Consider the following 20,104-nt stretch of genomic DNA (forward strand, 5'->3'; position numbering starts at 1 on the left):
GACCTTGGGTAGGGTGCTCTTTCCAAGAGCCGGTGCAGACTCGATGGGCCGAATGGCCTCCTTCTGCACTGTAAATTCTATGATAATCTATGATAATCAAGACGTAATCACGCCCTGTGGCATGAAATAGGTCAATGCCCACTTTTGTCCACGGCACCATTGTGAGTTTGTGTTGCTGCAGTGGTTCTTTACACTGTGCGGGTTGATGTCTTTGACAGGTGTCACATGTCATGACCATGTCCGTTATGTCTTGATTCATGCCGGGCCAGTACACAGCCCGTCGTGCTCGCCTTTTGCATTTCTCAATTCCTAGGTGGCCTTCATGAATCTTACGTAGCATCTCGGCGCGGAGTGTGGCCGGAATCACAATCTGCGCATTGCGTAGCAGCAGGCCGTCAACTTCAATCAGTTCTGACTTGACATTCTGAAATTGTGGACATTGTCCCCTCGTCCAACCGTGCTGGAGTAGGTGCAGCACCCTCCGTAAGGTTGCATCTTTCTGCGTCTCCTGTCGGATTAGGCAAAGCTTCTCATCCGAAGCAGGCAAATTCTCCATGGATAACTGTGTTTGGGCCTCGATTTCTCTGACAGGGGCTGATGGTGCGCTGTCAGTGCCAATGGATCGGGACAGTGCGTCGGCAATGGCAAGGTCTCTTCCCGGGGTGTATATTAGGGTGAAAACATACCTTCGCAGCTTCATCATGATGCGCTGCAGACGAGGTGTCATGTAATTTAGATCCTTGTTTATGATATGGACCAACGGTCTGTGGTCGGTTTCCACTATGAACGTGCGCAGGCCGTACACATAGTCCTGGAACTTCAGAATCCCAGTGAGGAGTCCGAGACATTCTTTTTCGATTTGTGCATATCTCAGTTGGGGTCATGGCCCTGGACGCGTATGCCACCGGGACCCAGTCAGGCTGGTTGTCCTGTTGGAGGAGAACGGCGCCAATCCCGTCCTGGCTGGCATCAGCGGAGATCTTGGTGGGTCTGGTTGCGTCAAAGAAAGCAAGGGTCAGTGCCCTCGTTAGTTGCTGTTTAAGATCCACCCATTCATTTGGGTGACATTATGTCCACTCAAACGCAGATGTCTTTCGTAGGAGATTGCGTAAAGCTGCCGTCCGTGCGGACAGGTTTGGGATGAACCTGCCGAGGAAGTTGACGAAGCCCAGAAATCGCAGCACCGCCTTCTTGTCGTGTGGCGTCCTCATGGTCCATATTGCAGCGATTTGCGCCTCATCAGGGCTGACACCCTGAGATGATACGGTGTCACCCAAAAAGGTTTCAGATTCCTTCGCAAATGTGCATTTTGCATGGTTCAGTTTCACACTGTATTTATGAATCCTCTGAAACACTTTCTTCAGGCGACAGAGGTGATCTTCTTCAGTGGTGGACCAGACGATGATGTCATCCACATAGACTCTGACACCCTCGATGCCCTCGGACATTTGCTCCGTTATCTTGTGGAAGATCTCTGACGCAGAGATAATGCCAAAGGGCATGCGATTGAAGCAGAAACGTCCAAATGGCGTGTTGAACGTACACAGTAATCTGCTCGAGTCATCGAGCTGTATCTGCCAAAACCCCTGCGAGGCATCGAGTTTGGTGAAGATACAAGCATTCGCCATCTCAGATGTGATCTCTTCACGCTTGGGGATGGGGTAGTGTTCCCGGCGAATGTTCTGGTTCAGGTCCTTGGGGTCGATGCATATGCAAAGATCTCCAGAAGGTTTCTTAACACAGACAATGGAGCTAACCCAGTCAGTCGGCTGTGTGACTCGCGATATGACGCCTCGTGACTGCAGTCTGTTGAGTTCCGCTTTCAACTTCTCCCGCCGTGGAGTTGGAACCCTCCTGGGCGGCTGAATGAGGGGTTTGACGTGTGGAAGCATGGAGTCAGCAATATCACCAAAGTTGCAGGACAGCGCTAGCAGGCGGAGGTTAGTTAAGAAGGTGTTGAAAGATTCATCTTTACCTTGTAGACGCTGTTTAAATATGTAGCGCTCGAAGATTTCATTGGTGTCCACTTCACAGTGACTGTCAAACTTGTCCAGGATGGTCTGAAACTTTGTCTTGTCCTGGCCTTCGGTGAAGTGAAAAGAGTTGAAGAGTTCGATGGCTTGATCACCCGCTGTTGAGAGGAGAAGCGCAATCTTTCTTGCATCAGACGCACCCACGAGGTCTGAAGCCTCAATGTACAGCAGAAACTTTTGCTTGAATATCCGCCAGTTGGCACTGAGATTGCCGGAGGTCCTGAGCTGGTAAGGAGCCTGAATCTTCTCCATGGTGCCGGGATACATTCGCTGGTCGTTACGGAATGGACTGAGGTAAACCACCTAGATTAAGCAGTCTCCTGGTATCATGATGTGCTATGTACTCTGGGATAACACAGGCTGCAACTTGATGCAGCTTTGACCAAAAGATTCTCCAGACCTTGAAGTTAGTTCAATCTGATTTATTGAACCAGTAGCACAGTTAGCACAGTTCTCTATGAGTTTGACTCTCTGCTAACCTAAGTGTGGTTACTCTGTCTGACTGGACCAGACTAGCTCTTAGCCACGTGCTGGAGGTGTGATACTGTACATACACCCTGACTCACTCTGTAGATGTTCATCAGTGGAAAGAGGCGGAGTGTGAGTGTCTCGTGCCTTTTATAGTGAGATACCACCCCTGAGTGTCCTGCCTGCTCATTGGGCACCACCACCAAAATTCCAAACGAACACTGGGTCACCGGGCACAAACTGCCGAATCGGCCGATGCCGAGAAATACCCTGTCCCTGCCGTTCTTGTGTGCGGCGTACCTTTGCACCAATGTCCGGGAAAACCATACTAAGGCAGGTGCGAAGTCTCTGGCCCATTAGGAATTCTGCGGGAGCTACCCCAGTCACCGCATGGGGGGTGTCCTATACAAAAACAAAAAGCGAGCCAGACCCGGAAGACTGCTCCTTTAGGCCTTGTTTGAATGTCTGCACTGCGCGCTCCGCCAACCCATTTGAAGCCAGATGGTAAGGGGCAGTGCGGATATGGCGTATGCCGTTCATCTTCATGAATCTCGCAAACTCCTCACTTGTGAATGGAGTGCCGTTATCCGTGACCAGCACCTCGGGGAGGCCATGCGCACTAAAAGACAAACGCATCTTCTCAATTGTTGCGCAGGATGTTGTGCCTAGCATCTTATGCACCTCTCGACATTTAGACTGGGCGTTGATTAATAGAAGGAACATGGATCCTTGAAAAGGGCCAGCGAAATCCGCATGCAAGCGCGCCCAAGGCCGCCCTGGCCATTCCCAGTGATGTAGGGGCGCGGCCGGCGGAAGCTTCTGCAAATGGAGCAGTTTTGGGCCACCTTCTAAATGTCGTTGTCGAGGCCTGGCCACCAGACATAACTCCGGGCCAACATTTTTATTTTCGTCACACCTGGATGCCCATTGTGCAAGTCTCATAGTATCAGCTCCTGTCCTTTTTCCGGGACAATCACACGCGTCCCCCACAAGAGGATGCCGTGTTCCACGCTGAATTCTGATGGCTTGGAGGAAAATGCCCGCAACTCGCCTGGGAGCTGTCTATGCTGCCCACCATACAGGACTATGTGCCAAACCTTTGACAGGATTGGCTCCGTCTGGGTCCACTCACGGATCTGTGATGCCGTGACAGGCAAGGTGTCCATAAAATGTAGGGTTGCAACCACCTCACCGGTCGTGGGGGTCGACATGGTGCCAGTCGATAAAGGCAATCGGCTCAGTGCGTCGGCATTCGCTATCTGCGTTCCTGGTTTGTGCTCCAGAGAATACTCGTATGCAGCGAGCAACAAAGCCCAGCGCTGGATCCGTGTGGAAGCAATGGGTGGTATTGGCTTATCCTCTCTGAAAAGTCCCAGCAGAGGCTTATGATCAGTCACGATAGTGAAGTGGCGGCCATACACGTACTGGTGGAAACCTTTCACCGCAAAGACCACTGCCAGGCCCTCCTTCTCGATCTGCGCGTACTTTCTTTCCGCTGCAGTCAATGTGCGGGAGGCGAAAGCTATCGGCCGATCGGCCCTGTTCTCCATCTTGTGGGACAGGACGGCCCAAATACCATACGGGGATGCATCACATGTGACGAGCAAAGGCTTTCCAGGATCATAGTGGGTTAGTAACCCAGACGACGACAATTGTTGTTTAACCCGCCGGAAAGCGGTTTCTTGCGGCTGACCCCAAACCCAGGTGTAATTTTTCTTTAGCAGAAGGTGCAACTGGGCCAGCGTAGTTGCCAGATTGGGGAGGAACTTCCCGTAATAGTTTACGAGGCCGAGAAAAGAACGAAGATGCGAAGTGTCAGTCGGGGCGGGGGCCTGTTGAATCGCCCGCACCTTCTCTGCGACGGGGTGCAAACCTTCGCGGTCCACCCGATAACCCAGGTAGACTACTTCCTTCGCCTGAAAGACGCACTTTGTGCGAAGTAAACGGACTCCAGCCTCCGCAAAGCGTCTAAGGACAGCCTCCAGATTTTTCAAATGTTCCTGCTCCGACGTCCCTGTGATCAAAACGTCATCTAAGTAGACAGCGACACGCGGTAAACCTCTCAAAATGCCCTCCATAATGCGTTGAAAAATAGCGCAGGCAGAGGATACTCCAAAGGGCAAACGTGTATATTCATACAGGCCCCGGTGTGTATTAATCATTACATATGGTCGGGAGGCAGGGTCCAGCTTCAACTGTAGGTAGGCATGACTCATATCTAATTTTGTGAACGAGAGTCCGCCTGCAAGCTTCACGTAGAGATCATCTATGCGAGGCATTGGATATCGGTCGAGTCGGGAAGCCGTATTCACTGTAAGTTTATCGTTGCCGCACAAGTGAACTGTGGCATCTGGCTTCATTACAGGTACAATTGGTGCTGCCCAGTCAGCAAAACGGACGGGCCTGATAATACCCAAAGTGAGCTTCCCTTCTCCCCTCGAGTGAGCTCCCCTTCTCCCTTCTCGAGCAAGGTGTAAGGCACCGGGCGCGCCCAGAAATAGCACGGCGTGGCTCCTGGTTCGACTTGGATACGGGCTAGGGCCCTTTTATTTTCCCCAAACCGGGCTGGAATACATCTGGCTATTGTCCTAGCACCTCAGTCAACCCTCCAGAAACTGTTTGGAGGATGTGCTGCCACTGCAACCGCAAATGGCGCAACCAATCCCGACCCAACAGGCTGGGCCCATGGCCGCGCACCACGATAAGTGGGAAACGCCCCTCCTGGCGTCCATAAACAACAGGGGTCATCGTAGTTCCTGCAACGTCCAATGGTTCCCCCATGTAGGTGGCCAACCTGGCCTGTGTATCGGTTAATGTAAGGGTCTGTGCACCCTGTTTGATGCGGTCGAATGTCCTCTGGGCGATCACGGAGACCGCTGCGCCAGTGTGAAACTCCATCTCAAGCGGGTGACCATTGACCCGTACTGTCACCTTAATGGGGGCCACACCGGGAGCTACCACACAATGCAGCTGCAGGCAGTCGTCCTCCGTCTCCACGTCCTCAGGAGTAGTCGCCGCAGGTTCATCCACATGGAAGGTACGGCCCCTGGGTTGGTCCCAGTTACGGCCCCTGGGCTTGTCCCAGTTTCGGTCGGAACGACGGCGCCTCTGGCGCCCCCAGGACCGCCGTCCGCGACGGGGTTGCCGCCTACAAGTCTGACACAGACATGGCTCCTCATCCATTGGCTCTGGAGAAGGCTCCCTTCAGGGAGGAATGTCCGACGGCCACTGGCGTCGGTCCGGACGTTGCCTCGCCCAAGGTACCGCAGGAGTGCGGGGGGACGTTTTCGGACGGAAGGGGTTGCGCCCCAAGGCATGTACTTCCATTCCCTGTAGCTCCTGCACTCTTCGTTCTGTGCTCTCTCGGGACAATACTATTTGAATGGCCTGTTGAAAAGTCAATGTTGGCTCAGCTAACAACTTTCTCTGGGTGGCCGCACTGTTAATACCGCAAACCAAACGGTTGCGTAACATTTCTTACAATAACATATATATACAACAGCAGCAGCAACTTTGCTTGCTGCACACTCCTTCCTGCTGGTTCCAAACTGGCCAGCTTTATTTATACAGGGAGTCTGCTGATGATTTCTCCGCCCCCCTCATTGGGGAAGCTCATACCCCCACAGGATTGTGGGATTGTCATTAGTCCCAGCCAATGGTAAGCAGGCAGGTTATGACAGTCCTGTTCTCTGTGTTCATTAGCTGCCTATCTGTATATCATTATCTGCATGTTTGCATATCATGACATGTGTATCTGTGTGTGTGTCTGTATGTGTGCAATGTGTGTGTGTCTGTGTGTCTGTACATTTACACGCGCATGTGTATGTTAATGTGTGTATGCCTGTGCGTTTGAGTCTGTGTGTCTGTGCCTGTATGTGTGCATGTGCGTGTCTTTGTGCCTGTGTGTGTATGTTTTTGACTGGGTATCTGTGTGTGTGTGTGTGTGTGTGTCTGTACCTATGCATGTGTGTGTATGTCTGTGTCTGTGTGTTTGTGTGTATATGTAAAACCCCAATTTGATTGAGTGGATGCCAATGAAAATAAGTGCAAGGCCAAACTGCCAACTTCATTGAAGGTTCCTTACATAAAGGGGCTGACCTTCCATATCTGATCAATCACCAAGCCTGTCTCTTTGCACAGACTGTGGGAGTTATCAAAGTTTCCACCAAAGAAATCCCTACAGACAAAAAAGCATAGGGGCTAGGACAAAGGGGAGAGATAGAGAGAGAGAGAGAGAGAGAGATAGTGGCAAATGGTTCTTTAATCATGAAAATATGAGCCTCCAAGGTATTGTACTATTGACTGAGGAAACAGAGAAGGAACAATGGTTTCAGTGGGTGAAACTAGTGAGAATGCAGGGCTATTTAATGAAAAAAACAAAAATTCGCTTGATAAGAGTTTTTTTCCAAAAAGCATCAGCTCATAAACAACCTTTTGTAAATAGGTTACCACCTTAATGAGTGTCTGCATTAGCTGTGTCTATCAGTAATCTTTCTCCAATGTGCACTAACTTTAGGGCTATAACAGCTGGGTTTCACTGTTGGAGCTGATCCAAGCCCTCGACTCCCATCACCATTAAAGGTTAGGTTTGAGAAAACTGGCGCAATGTTCTGTCTCGCTCTCTCGTTCTGCCATTGCCGATGAGGGGCGAGTGGGGCCAGTTTATGAGTTGGCAGTTGGGGGCCTCGCCGACCTCAGTTCGAAATCAGACATTTTCAATACGGGGTCAGTGGCCATCCTGCGAAACTTGGAAGCTTTTTAAATGTAAATTCGACTTTCTGCTTTGAAGAAACAGGGAGAGCAGGAATCTCATTGGGACTGTATGTGTGTGGCTGGGGGTTGGGGGTGGGGCGGGGGGGGGGGGGGGGGGGGGGTAGATTTTGGCAAGTACGACTACCAAAAAAGCACTGCTATTGTGTAAACATTTACGCTCCTGAAAGATGACAATTCTGAGACGAGACTTCAAAATGATATACATTAGCCAGGACCTGACCATAAGCAGCAAAGCAATTTGTAAATTCTTTAAGAGTCAATGACAAGGTCACACATCGTAATACTTTACTATATATTTAAAGGTGTTCTCCAATAAACATCACAGGCCCATTAAAAAAATGTTTACACAATAGCAGTGCTTATGGTGTTGACTCAGTAATGTACGACAGAAATTAGTGCCCCCTCGCCATGACAACATTAGCCCTCCAAAACCTACGCGCGCAGCACTGGAAGTATTCAAAATAAAGAGTTGTTGTCCCCGGCCATTGCAGAGTTTAGCTTCTTTGTTGATTTAATAAATTTAAAAAAACTGGGCCTTCAACTGCTCTATTTAAGAGCCTTGATTTCCGATGAAGAAATAACACATGAATGTATGGTATCGTCATGGAGCCCAACTTAAGTGTTGCACCGTTCACAAAAGCACAAGGGGAGCTCGAGAACAAAGGCGTGCATCATCCTCTGTGGCAAGTTCAACAGGTCAGTATTTGGAATTGTCCAGTTAACCCTTCCTTTACTCTTTTGATCTTCGGATTCCTCCCACCCCCTCATTCCATTCAGCCCAAATAAAGCATTTCCCACGTTGCTCGGTGCATGAAACACGGGAACAAGAGGACTACATTCAGCTTGGAGCTTATTCCACCTTTCAGCTAGGGTCGCAGATAACTCCATTTACCCACCTTGCTTCCATATCCTTTCATACAAAAATCTATCAACGTCAATGTTAAAAATTCCAATTGACCCCAGCCTCAACTGTTTTTTGCGGGGAGAAGGTTACAGATGTTCACCATACCCTATGTGTGAAGGTCGGGGGCTGGATTCTCCGTTTCAAGGACTATGCCGTGAAAACTGTGGCCTTTTACGCCAGAAAAACTGGCACCTGCCTAACCTCTTGAGGAGAAGGGGCACCTGGAGTGAGGGCAAGGTGCCTGTCCCCCTCTCACATACCAACAGCAAGAGCTTACCCATGGCAGAAACTTAGCGCTGTGTTGGATAATGTTCTCCATGGCATTCATCATCTTCCCCATGCACACCTTCATGCCTGCACAGGTCAGAACCAATTCTCAGACAGCACTCAATTGCGGGTTTCCATCCCCTCTGCTTGATGTGGGCTGGAGGTAGTACCAGACATGGCTTCCTCTTCCGGCCCCCCCCTCTTCCTGCTGGCACCTGTAAGTGAGAGGGAGAGAGTAAGTGACTGCGTGAGCTGCCTCCAACATGGAGGAATGCATGACCATGTATTTCTGTGTGACTACATTATGCATGGATCCTAATGGAGGCCACCCTCCCAACCGCTCCGTCTGCGTGGGCCCAGTCCAGTTCCTCCCCTGCCAGCTGGGCTGCCCCCTCCCAAACTCCGTAAGGTTGCTCAGGGCAGGCTGGCCCCCTCCCACCCCTCTCCCTGTCTCTCTCACGTTGCACCGTAACCTTTCCTGCGCAGAGGAGATGGGATGGAGAGCAATTGGGTATCAATTTCATGCTTCTCCTGTTACAAATGTTTTGATCTGCCACCCTTACCCGGTCTGGCCTACATGTGACTCCAGACTCACAGCAATGTGGTTGAATCTTAACTGACCCCTGAAATGGCCGAGCAAATCATTCCAACCTGCGACAGATACCAGCTGGAGTGCAACGGTTCAAGATGGTGGCTCACCAGCACTTTCTCAAGGGCAATTAGCAACGGGCAACAAATGCTGGGCTTGCCTGTGATAGCCAAATCTCAGGAAAGAAAATGAAAAAAACACCACATCGGCTCCTGATGCCCACCAGAAAATTCAACCCCTGGTCTCTCTCTCTACCTTATCAAATCCTTCAATCAGTTTAAACACATTAATTAGATCCCCACTTAACCATCCAAGCTCGTCACGATACTAACCTGGTCTACACAACCTTGCTCATATTTAACCCCCTCATCATTCTGGTGAGTCTGTGCCACATCTCCTTCCTGAAGTGAAGGGCCCAGAAGTGAATGTAGTTTCCCCCAGTGTGGCCTATCCAGTGTTCTAGGCAGCTGCAGCACTAACTCCATCCCTTGGTATTTTAGCCCCCTGAAATCCCCCTTTGACCTATTGCTGTGAAAACCTGCCCCTCACAGTGAGAGAAAATGTCCAATTCTTAAAATTTGAGTTGAGTGAAAGACAGGCGCTGAAGAGAGTTTCCGGAGCTTAAATGCCCGTCTCAGCTGGCATTTTAACTCACTCGCCCTCATCGGGGGAAATTCGGAAAGGTTTTATGCAGGCAGAGGTCACAGGCAAAGCAGGAGGATGACTGAGGGAATAGGCGGGAGATAGACCAGTGGGACCAGTCTGTCAAGTTGCCATAACCCAGCTTGCCATTGACGTCACAAGGCCTCACCCCCAAACCTTTCCCATTGCCAATTCACTAGTCTGCCTGCCAGTTATACTCTTATGTTCAGCTACAACTCCATTAACTGAGTCCAGAGCAAACCTCAGAGCAGATGTAAAGCATTTGAGTAATCTAATTAAAAATGCACAAAGCACATCTGCATGTGAAATGGGACAGTTGATAGCACTGTTAAAACCTGGAATCATACAAGGGTACAGCACTGAAATTGGCCATATGAACCAACATGCCTGCCCCCATCCCCCCACCCCCACCTCTGCTCTTTCCCCAAAGGCCTGTCAATGTTTTCCCTTCAAGTATTAAAGAACTCAACATTAAGATTAATTGAAGAAGATCTTTGTGAAGCCCAGTTTCAAAATCCTCACCCTTGTTTTCAAATCCTTCCATGGTCTCGGCCTCCTCCATCTCTAACCTCCCTCAGCCCCCAAACCCTTCCAGTTCTGGCCTCTTCAGCAAACCCAATTTTCATTGCTCCCTGATGGGTGGCTGTGTTTTCAGCCACCTGGGCTCTAAACTCTGGAAACAACCCCCCGAACCCCCCCCCCCCCCGCCCCCCCCTCCCCGAATGCCTCAGGCTCTTTACCCTCCTTTACGACACTCCTTAAAACCTACATCACCCATCTTCATATCTCCTTCTGTAACCCGGCCTTTGACAATGCTTCTGTGAAGTGCCTTGAGATAGTTTGTTAAAAGTGCCAGACTTGTTGTTCAAACTGATAATTCTTTTTACCTCATTCACCTTCGCCATGAATGTTCATCTTATGATCAAGACAAATTGTTAGTTGCCCCAAACAATGACATATCCAGTGAAGATAATGAAATGAAATGAAGGTTGCTGGTAAACGGAGCGAGTCAGCGATCTGGAAACAATTACAATGCTGTGATGTTGCACAATTGAAAGTGCACCGAGAGTCATCTCATTTTTAATCCCCCACATAATATATCAGTCCAAGAGCAAACACCCAAAAACATTTGTGTTTTATAATGCACCGTAACACATCCGCTCTCTATTTCGAAAATCTCAGTCATGGTATTATTGCACTGATTTACTGCTCCGAAGTCAGCATTTTCATTGGCTCTGCCTTTTATTCAAAATACAGTATTCAGGCATCTGATCTCAATGCCGGAAGCAAGTTTAAACATTGTTAACCGTGTCTGTGTATGCCTCATGTCAACTCCGCCTTACAACTGGACCAAATCGGTTTCCACTCAGTCAACATACTGACCACAGGCACTGTGTCAGACAGATCAATGCCCGGGATCCTGGCAGTGGTCATGTAGCAAGCGATGGCACAGCAAACTAAAGGGCAATGAGGGCCATAGGCGGACGATGTGCCCGATGATTCCCGTTTGCTATCCATGCACAAACGTGCAGCTTGCACACAGTGAGAGCCATGCTGCTGCCACAAGGAATGTGATACAATGGACCATGGGTGGCAGAAGCAATGATTCTGGTTTCTGGGTTGCTCTGGAAGAGCCTTGCATCAGACGGCTAATCAGGTCGCAAGGTGGTGGTGATCTGCTGTCTCTGCTCAGCCTTGCCAGCCAGAGAACCTTGCCCATTTTCCACTGAGGCACATTATGTTGGACTTTGATATCTTTTGACCCTGGTCTAACAACTTGACCATAGGCCAACTAATAATTTGCATTAAAGGGATAGGATCCACAGCCCACCCACCACCGTCAACATTCACTTCCCCCACCAGCGAGGCACAGTGGTAGTAGTATGTACCATTTACAAGGGGCACTGCAGCCACTCATCAAGTCAACAGCACCTTCCAAACCTGTAACCTCTGCCACCAAGAAGGGCAGGGGCATCGGCACGTGGGAATACCACAACCTGCAGGCTCCACTCTAAGCTACGAAATATCCAGACCATGGTCTATATCGACCCTTCCTTCACCCACACTGTACCAAAACCCTAGAACCCCCTCCCTAACTGCACTGTTTGGGTACCTGCACCATACGGACTGCAGTGGATCACCGACATCTCCATAAGGTCAACCGGGGACGGGTAATAAATAATAATTATCAGCAATGCTCACATCCCCACAACTTTGAAAAATGAATCTTGTTTATAAGGTGAGACTCGCAGGCTTTTATGAAGGAGGTACCACTGTATATCAGTCGGCCTCAAGAGGTTCCTAACTCGATTCAAGTTCACCCCGAAGTAAGGTCAAGACATTCAGCCAGCCCAGACCATGCCAGAATAAATAGCAACTCTGCACAGCAGCCTGGGCTCAGAATATGAGCTACACTAAAACCAACTAGGAATTATATTCATCGCTGACCTCTCATCATCACTGAAACATAAACAGAAATAACAGACAGTCTGTGGCTGGAGCTTCTAAAATATGATATCATACAAGCAGAGATCCACCCTCTAAAGCATAAGGTTGCGATTTAATACCCTGGCCAAAGTATTCTCCTTAACCAAGTACAGTGCAAATTGTACAGTGCAGGAGGAGGCCATTTGGTCCATTGCGGTTGTGCCAGCTCTTTGAATGATCCATCCAACTAATGAAAGCCTTGCATTTGCACAGTGAGAATGAGGGGTGACCTACCTTTTGAGACAGATAGGATTCTCAGGGGCTTGACAGGGTAGCTCAGGACCAGAGAGCATGACCTCAGAGTAAGGGGCCGCCCACTTAAAGCACAGATGAAGTGGAATTTCTTCTCTCAGAGGGTAGTTAATCTGTCTAATGGAGGACGTGTTGTCGCATAACATCAATATCCATTGGCACACCCTCATGATAGGATATATTGGAGTAACTGGATCAGAAAAGGCCAGGAACCATCTAGCTTGTCATCCACCCTCCTAGTTGTCCCATGATATAACAATAATGGAGCTTTTGACTAATCATAAACATCACTCTCAATCAATGAGTCTGTAACAGACCCAGACATGAGGAAACCCCCCCAGTGCTGCAGAGTTTGGGGAACCTCAGGGCAAAAGCCACCTGTTCCTCCCACAAACTACACTCACCATATATGTTGCCTCTGAAACTACTCATATACTGCATCCCAAAATATTATTTTCACATACAAGTGCTCAACGACCGAAGTAAGCCTGAGGAATTGTAAGAAAGGGCTTTGCATCTGATTCATTCCCAATCAAGAACAGTGGAATTCGTCAGGACTGTAGAGCTCGCTCTTCAAAAGGGACAAAAATAACTGTTCCTTTCAAAAGGGCCAGATGTACATGGGAGGCAAGGACAGGTCTGAAAGGAAAATCCAAGGCCGATAAAGCCATCCGTACATTGGCAAAGCCTCTTTCTCCTCTTTCCCACCTGACCATCCAAATATAGAAAGGAATGAGGAGTGATAGGAGGGCACACATTAAACCGAAACAATGGCATACGGGGCACCCACTTTGGAAGAACGATGTTTTTGAGATACGGTGCAGAACATTACATTTTGGCAGCAAGCACTTACAGATCTATTTCCAGAACAACAAACCTCTGAAAGACTTTGTCACTCACCTCTGGGCATGTTGCCACTTGAGGGTGGCTAGAGGAAGTATTAAACAATTATAGTAAGTACAGAATTTATATGGAGACCTTGAACTCAATTATGAGTCCATTGCCACTGATAAACACTTTGGAACTTGCGTTGCTTGATAGATTTAGCAACAGTGCCAGGCTCCAGACATAGAACATGAGTAGAGGTTGTTCATATTGACATCCCCATAGCACTGTCCCCTCTGGCTCAGAGGACTAGGGGACGGAGTTGCACTCCCGGTCTTCCACGCAAAGCGCTGATGCTCCAATGGACTATGGTCAAATCCTGTTGCTCATGCAGATTCTGTACCGACAAACCTCGTGTCGGGTGAAATCACAAAGGGTGAATTTGCGCATGTGGAGAGATGGCCCATGTGCCGTGAGTGCTTTCTACGTGGGAACGGTGACAGTTTAACAGTGTAACCGCTTGATGTGAGAGTCTAATGCACGGATGAACAAAGTTTTGGGGCCGCGAAACACGATTTGGTATGCATTCACATTCACAAGGATAGGCTTGCAGACCATGAAGGAACAAACAAACAGGAGCTTTATTGGAAAAGTATTTACTCTACAGGCTGTTAGGATAGACTGCCCGTTTGCACGTTCAAACGGCTGATGATGTCATCAATACGTCATGTGATCAGACTCTTAAAGTGACGTTTTTCCAACTTGGAACAAACATGAATACCCAACAATTTCCTCCCTCTTTCCATTCGGGTGATACGATAGCACAGAGGGTAGCACTGTTTCTTCACAGCGTTAGGGTCCCATGTTCGCTTCCCGCTTGGGTCACTGTCTGTGCGGAGTCTGCTCGTTCTCCCCGTGTCTGCGTGGGTTTCCTCCAGGTGCTCAGCTTTCCTCCCACAAGTCCCGAAAGACGTGCTGTTGGGTAATGTGGACATTCTGAATTCTCCCTCTGTGTACCCGAACAGGTGCCGGAATTTGGCAACTAGGGGATTTTCACAGTAACTTCATTGCAGCGTTAATGCAAGCCTACTTGTGACAATAAAGATGATTATTATTATACAGGTTTCTGCAATATTAACAATGAAAATTTACAACATGAACAATTAATAAATAATAACAGTAAATATGTTAGACATTTCGGAGAACCTCGATTTCTGTGTGGTTGTGGATGAACCTCAGGCATCTGCTTATTCATGTTGACTGCAACTTCTGGTGTTTTAGGTTAAGTTTGGACTTTGTCTGTAGTTGTGTCAACCGGAGTCGACGTGGTGTTTGGAGGGGGACTCAAAGTTGAAATGTCCTCAATTCGGTACTGCCTTCTGCGGTTGTTTCTGATATTGTCAGGTTCTCAGGGATGTCTGGGTCTTTACTTGGCAAAGTTTGTTACAGACTCTCGGTTGACTCGGTCTCTGAAAAACTTGTTCTAGTTATAGAATCATAGAATTTACAGTGCAGAAGGAGGCCATTCAGCCCATCGAGTCTGCACCGGCCCTTGGAAAGAGCACCCTACTTAAGCCCATCTCTCCACCCTATCCTCATAACCCAGTGACCCCACCTATCCTTTTGGACACGAAGGGGCAATTTATCATGGCCAATCCACCTAACCTGCACATCTTTGGACTGTAGGAGGAAACCGGAGCACCCGGAGGAAACCCACGCAGACACGGGGAGAACGTGCAGACGCCACACAGACAGTGACCCGAGGCTGGAATTGAACCCGGGTCCCTGGAGCTGTGAGGCAGCAGTGCTAACCACTGTGCTACCATGCCGTCCATATATATGTAATTTAGTACAGAATAACAAGTTAAAACACTTGGTATAATGAATAGGTTTTAAAAAAACAGTTAACAGGTTACAGGTGTTGCGAATAAGCCAACATTTATTGCCCATTCTGCATTGTCCTTACTGTGATGTGGTGAGTCACCTTCAGAAATGCTGCAGTCCAGGTTGTGTCGATACACACAGCGCTGGAGGGAAGGGAGCTCCAGGACCTTGACCCAGCGACAGTGAAGGAACGGCAATGCAGCTCCAAGTCAGGATGGTGTGTGGCCTGGAGGGGAATCTGCAGGTGGTGGTGCTCTCATGCCCTTTGAGGGTAGAGGTTGCGGGCTTGGAAGGTGCTATGGAAGGAGATTTGGTGAGTTGCTGCCATGCATCAATTGGCCTCGAAGAACCACATCCATCTCCCTTCTTTTTTAGGCATGACTACAACTGGCAAAGAGGTTAGGTATTGAGCAGCTCTGGAAGAACTCAAAGTGAGCGTCAGTGAGCAGGTTAAGCGACGCTTGATAGCACCATCGACCACACCCTCCATGATGCTCGGGAATTGACCAATGAGGTGGCCGCCTTGGACTCATCCTGCCTTCTGTGGACAGAATACACCTGGGGAATTTTCCACATTGCTGGGCAGATGCCATTGTTGCAGCTGTAGTGGAACATCCTGGCTAGGGGCGCAGCACATACCGGAGTCTTCACTACCTTCGATGTCAGGGCCCATAGCCCCTGCTGTATCCTTCAGTAGTTTCTTGATATGACGTGAGTGAATCGATTTGGCTGAAGGCAGCCATCAACGATAGTGGGGGACTCTGGAGGCACTTCAGGTTGAAGTTGCTAAAAGTTAATCAGCATGTCTCCTCCACACGACATCGTCCCGGGTTTGAATGGTGTCGGCAACCAGTCCTGTCTGTGCGAAAACAATGGCAGGTATCCACTTCTCACTGGTGGTATAGTTCCTTGTCACTACTTCCTGACCTTTCCGAAAAACATGGAGTTTAGCCCTGTTCTCATGTCGCAAAACCTTTGCTGTTTCCTCGGAGCAAACTCTCTAGTCTTACGTAGCTTCAGCAGATCAAACTCTGTCCGTAACTGACATTTCACCATGAGCATTGCCGGAGAACTTTGGGTTGTCAAATGTGTTGCATTCATGTATGACATCAGGAATTGGCTCAGTTGTTTTGACCATGATCCTTGCTCGCGAGTTACCTTCAATGAATTCTTCAGTGTCTGAACAAAACCGTCAGCCAGCCCACTTGTGGCAAGATGAAAAGGCGCAGATCGGATGTGTTGGATTCCGTTTTCCTTGAGATAATTTGTGAATTAATGCAAAATGAACTGTGGTCCGTTATCACTAACAAGTTGTTCAAGGTAACCGAATCTTACAAAAATCTCACCCAGCCTTTTTATTGTTCTCTCTGAGGATGTAGTCTTCATAATGGTGGATTCAGACCATTTCTACAGCACGTCTATCGCAACGGAAACATTTGTCCTTCAAATGTTCCAGCATAATCTACATGGACTCTTTTCCATGGTCCTTCTGGCCATTCCATGGGTGCAATGGCACTACTCACGTCAGGTTTCCAACCTTTACACAAGCCGAACACAAGCCCACCTTCACGTTGATTTCGCGATCGAGCCCTGACCACTAAAAATAGCTTCTGACTATCTCCTTCACCTTGACCATCCCACAATGGCCTTCATGACACGTTTCATAACAATGGCGGAATGACGACCCTCATTCCCCAGCCGTGCCAACCAGTCTGTATGGATAGTTCTTTGGGTAACGTGTGCCTTCAACCCCAGCTTTAGTCCCACAGTCTTGCCATGAAATACCATGTCCACAACATCTGACAGTGGTGGATTATTCCTTGTGCACTTCTTAACTTTTTTTTAAAAAATTTTTATTGAAGGTTTTCATAAAATATCAATAACAAAATGAGAAAGAAAAAAGAACCCAACAGGGGTGAGTACAAAACACAATCTAAAAAAGCAACCCTCCAAACCCCTCCCCCCATACATAAATAATAATTTAACATTAACACCCCGACTTAACACAACAGGTGTATACACCCCCTCAGACCCTCCAGTGTAAATAACATAAACAAAAATAAAGTAAACCCACCCCCCCCAACTAAAACAGTGCCCAACCCGCCCCATCCACCCTCCCCAACCCGAAAGAGAAAAACACAGAGAAAAAGAAACCAAAAGCAATGCAAAGACCCCCCCCCCCACCCCCCGCCGAACCAAAAATAGGCATAACATATCCACCGCAGTCCCCAATCGCCCATCCTGACCCTCAGTCTGTGTCCAGCTTCTCGGCCTGAACAAAGGTCCACGCCTCCTCCGGAGACTCAAAATAATGGTGCCGGTCCTTGTAGGTAACCCACAGTCGCGCCAGCTGCAACATGCCAAACTTCACCCCCTTCCTGTGCAGCACCGCCTTCGCTCGATTGTACCCGGCCCTCCTCTTCGCCACCTCCGCACTCCAGTCCTGATATATCCGAACCTCCGCGTTCTCCCACCTGCTGCTCCTCTCCTTGGCCCACCTGAGCACACACTCCCGATAGACGACCCGATGGAACCGCACCAGCACCGCCCGCGGAGGCTCGTTAGCCTTGGGCCTCCTCGCCAACACTCTATGGGCCCCTTCCAGCTCCAGGGGCCCCTGGAAGGACCCCACTCCCATCAGCGAGTTCAACATGGTGACCACATAGGCCCCCACGTCCGGCCCCTCCAGCCCCTCCGGGAGGCCCAGAATCCGCAGATTCTTCCGCCTCGACCGATTCTCCATCTCCTCGAACCGCTCCTGCCATTTCTTGTGGAGCGCCTTGTGCGCCTCCACCTTTACCGCCAGGCCTAAGATCTCGTCCTCATTGTCAGAGATCTTTTGTCGAGCCTCGCGGATCGCCACCCCCTGGGCCGTCTGTGTCTCCAGCAGCTTATCAATAGAACCTTTCATCGGCTCTAGCAAGTCCGTTTTCATCTCTCTGAGGCAGCGCTGGATACCCTCCTGTTGCTCCTCCGCCCACTGCCTCCATGCTGCCGGGTTTCTGCCCGCCGCCATTTTTTCCTTCTTTCCTTCCTTCTTCTGGTCCACCACCACCTTTTTTGTCGCCCCGCTCCTAGTTAAAGCCATATACTGACGGGGAGCTATTATTAACTCTTTCCCACACCGGGAAACGTCGAAAAAATGCCCTTAGGGGCCCTGAAAAGAGCCCAAAAGTCCGTTTTTGCGGGAGCCGCTGGATGTGCGACTTAGCTCCGCATAGCCGCAACCGGAAGTCTCGAGAGGGAATCCTTTGGCAGTGTTCACTTCACCAATCTGCCCCAAAAAGTCTATGGAAACTCCTGAAAAATGTCTGAGAGTCCGTTCCAGACGGGAGCTGCCGAATGCGCGACCTACTCCTCCATGGCCACCACCGGAAGCCTCGTCCCCGCTTCTTCAATGGCCTTGGTAGATCTTTTCACAGTTGTTCCCTCTGCTGCTAGAATTCACCTTTCATAGAGGCCCTCAAGCCAGCTTGCAGCTTTAAGCTTGCCCTTCCCCCGCCTGCATGCTGGAAGAGACCCCTCTCTCCCCTGCAGTTACAGCCAAATCTTTTACTGTTTCTGCCGGGTCTGGTAACCAAAAGACATACCATTCCTGGGGGACACTGTCAGGGGAATGTTGCAGTCTTCTTCCCACACTCGGAAATGTCAAACAAATGCTGTGGGGTCTCTGTAAAGAGCCCAAAAGTCCGTTCCAAGCGTGAGCTACCGAATATGCGACCTAGCTCTGCATAGCCGCACCTGGAGGTCCCACTTCTTAACTTGACATGCAGTTACAGGAGTGTTATTGACATCTTCGAAATAGAAAATGTTATCACTCAAACTATTCATTGATGACTCGTTAGGTAAAGGTAATCCAGACAGTCCATCAGTGTTCCCATGGAGATTTGATTGACAATATTTTATTGTATATGCGCGTGCTGACAACAGCAATGTCCTTCTCCGCATCCGGCTGGCTGCTAGAGATGGAATTCCGGTGTGCGGCTCAAGTATCGCTGTCATTGGCTGATGATCTTTAGTACATTTCCCTTCAGATGGGTATTGGTAAAAACGTTTGACTCTGAAAATGATGCTTAAAGCTTCCTTCTCTATCTGTGCATTGTTCATTTCTGCTTAGTTCAAGGACCTTGATGTAAACGCTATTGGATTCTCTTCACCATTGGGTATTGTGTGAGAAACCACTGCTCCCACCCCATAAGGTGACGTGTCACAAGCCTGTTGCAAGGGTAACTTCAGATCAAAGTGTATCAGGACTCCTGACTTTAGTTGTGCCTCTTTAGCTTGTACAAAGGCCTTCTCGCACTGATCCAATCCATTTCCAGTTCCTGTTCTGACACAATAAGTTGTGTAAAGGTTTGAGAATAGTTGCCAGATTAGGGACAACCCTTCCATAAAAGTTTAACAAACCCAAAAACGAACAAAGTTGATTTACGTTTGGAGTTCAGGTGCCTCAGTATGGCTTTTACTTTTGAAGGTGATTTGTACAGTCCCTTTGCATCTATATTGGAATACCCAAGCCCCAGGTATTCCATCGAAGATTTGAAGAATTCACATTTATCTTTCCGTACTCGTAGTCCATACTCTTATAGTCTTTGGAGTATAACATCTAAATTTCTTCATTCTTTCCAGTAACTAGGATATTGCCTGAGTAGCACTGGACTCCTTCGAGTCTGCTTAGAATTTGATCCAAGGCACGTTGGAAAATCCCAAGTGAGGACGTGTTGCTAAATGGAAATCTTCAATATCTGAATAGTTACAATTGTCAAACATTGTTGTGAATCTGGATCGACATTTATCTGGCGATAAGCTCGGCTAAGTTCAACTTTCCTGAAATGTGGCCGCCAGCCAAGGCAGCAAGTAAATAATCAATTAAAGGCAGAGAGTACAGCTCTGCACACAGTAGTGGATTGATAGTGACTTTAAAATCTACATATTCATACCAAAACATCTTTCTTCATC

General features: G+C 48.8%; 1 long non-coding RNA gene across 5 annotated transcripts in view; it reads right to left on the reverse strand.

Moving 5' to 3' along the window:
• The window catches only part of LOC140394360 (uncharacterized), a 50,274-nt gene that overhangs the window by 7,497 nt on the left and 22,673 nt on the right, over positions 1–20,104 (reverse strand). For 3 of the 5 annotated variants that reach the window (XR_011935860.1, XR_011935862.1, XR_011935861.1), the window contains exon 2: positions 8,456–8,660. This is a non-coding gene — a long non-coding RNA (uncharacterized lncRNA). Of the gene's footprint in view, positions 1–8,455; positions 8,661–10,584; positions 10,715–20,104 lie in introns of all 5 variants that reach the window. The other 2 variants (XR_011935858.1, XR_011935859.1) reach the window with 1 other exon arrangement.

Source organism: Scyliorhinus torazame, chromosome 17 (assembly GCF_047496885.1).
Source record: "Scyliorhinus torazame isolate Kashiwa2021f chromosome 17, sScyTor2.1, whole genome shotgun sequence".
NCBI lineage: Eukaryota > Metazoa > Chordata > Chondrichthyes > Carcharhiniformes > Scyliorhinidae > Scyliorhinus > Scyliorhinus torazame.